The 2,111-nt window shown below is 38.6% G+C and overlaps 1 non-coding gene across 1 annotated transcript; it reads right to left on the reverse strand.

The window, feature by feature from the left end:
- Positions 1-1,619: 1,619 nt before the first annotated feature.
- On the reverse strand, positions 1,620-1,738 carry LOC142494012 (5S ribosomal RNA). The gene has a single exon (XR_012801269.1). It is a non-coding gene; the product is annotated as a 5S ribosomal RNA (ribosomal RNA).
- Between the last annotated feature and the right edge of the window lie 373 nt (positions 1,739-2,111).

A 2,111-nucleotide genomic window follows, 5' to 3' on the forward strand; every position in this document is an offset into this window, starting at 1 on the left:
CTATGTATTGAATAGGATTTATGGCAAATTATATAAATGGGGAATTGGTTAAGTTAAAGGTTAACAGATAATCCCCATTGTTAATTTGTAACATTACTGTTCCTCTCTAAATGATGTGCGTAATACTGTGTACCTTTATGATCAGTTTAGATCTATCTAGATATCCCAAGGGTATCTCCACTAAGTGGATGATGTAATATGGATTCATTATGGGGTTAATTGTTCCAAATTTATGCCATGATGTATAATCCTGTATCCAAGATATAAATATATTGTTGTGAGGCCTAAATAGGTTCAAATGGTGATAGGCAGGAAGTATCCTGTTTATTTTAGACTGTTGTATAATATTTAAGCATGATAATGATATTTTGTTGGATGTCGATCTAGATGTTACTTAAGTTATGATATTATTATATTGTAACTAATTATGGTGCTATGTGTGATCTCTTTGTATACACATTATTTCTCGATGATAAGGTTGCCAAATATAGTGCACAGATGGTAAAATATGTCAATTAGCCAATTTCCACATTAACCAATCAGTCACGAGAGGTATATATATATACCCTGGGTAGGGATTAGTCAATGATAGCAGCCCCTGCCGAAGCCGAAGTGGAGAAACGCGTAGGGCAAACGCTTTCACGGAGCAATTGGAGACACGCTGAGAAACTGATCCTGTACAACGGAGCCAAGGCAGCAGATTAACAAAATTTAGAGACAGAGTCTCGCGAGAGCCGGGCCACGTGATGCGGAAGTAACCGCACAAGCGAACAGTGCTGGCAACCGGCGTTCTCCAGAATCGAGTGTGAGAGACTCGCTTATACTCTCAACTGCTTGTATTCAATTCACAGCATGTGAGTTTAATACCATTTTTTGTTTTTAGTTACATTTTATTAAAAGGTTTTACACAATTTCTGCTCTTCCTTTTTATTCCCTACCTATCCCTTTTCGTGAGATCTAACCACCTGCAAGGTATCATCTGGTAGCAGACGCACTGTGATGTGGTGATAACTGTTGGAGGATCATCACTGATCCAGAGAACACAAAGATTACAGAAAAAGAAAGATCAACATTGGGAGCAGAGTTCCCGAATTCCCAAGTGGATTAAAGGCTGATTTTTGCTGTACTAAGTGTAAGTGCATATCTTACCATCTAACCCCTGAATTGCTCAGATATATTGCCCTATGATGTTTTTCTCCCGTCTTCTCTCCCTGCATATTTGCGCCTAGGTCACTCTTCTCTATACAAATTCCTGGCGGCAAGTGTGGAGCCGTGGACCCAAGTGGCAGCATTGTTGTAGGTTAGTCGTTTAAAGGGGTTAATACCTCTCATTTTGACTGATTTGGCCAGGTGTGGTTTTTAGTATTTCTACATTAACAAAGTGTTGAGATTTGCGCTGATTGTATCTTGTTATATATATATATATATGTGTGTATATATATAGTTGCATGATGAAGCCACTGTACAAATGAATGGGTGAAGGGTGGGTATCAGGCCAGGCTGGCTTAACCCCTTAATTACCTTTGCGGTTATTAAGGAAAAAGGGGAGGGGAAAGAGAAATATGGAAAGGAAGGAATAACAATAAAATACATAATATAGGGGATAAAATAACATTTTTAGCCTACAGCACCTGGTATTCCCAGGTGGTCTCCCATCCAAGTACTAACCAGGCCCAACCCTGCTTAGATTCTGAGATCAGACAAGATCGGGCACATTCAGGGTGGTGTGGCCGTAGGCAAATTATATACCAAATTATATACCAAATAATATACCAAATAATATATCATTTATAACCATTAGAATAATCATAGACTGGAGAAAGCAGAATCAGAGACAGAAAAAACCTCAGGACCGATGGGGGCCACAACTCCCCAAAAATGTACAAAAAACCTTTGTGTCAAAGTATGTGTAATCATAGGCATAGACCTAATGTGTCTATACTATTAATTAATAATAATGATATTAATAATATATGCACTTTCTACCTGTTATGTCTATATGGGCCAAAGGAGCACCTATAGTAAAACCAACCAAACTGAGATGAGACAACTATCAATGAGGGGACAGGAAAACCCATCCAAACCAGACCTCAGAGACGTACCTCAAAACA

Source organism: Ascaphus truei, chromosome 4 (genome assembly GCF_040206685.1).
Source record: "Ascaphus truei isolate aAscTru1 chromosome 4, aAscTru1.hap1, whole genome shotgun sequence".
In the NCBI taxonomy this organism is placed as follows: Eukaryota; Metazoa; Chordata; class Amphibia; order Anura; family Ascaphidae; genus Ascaphus; species Ascaphus truei.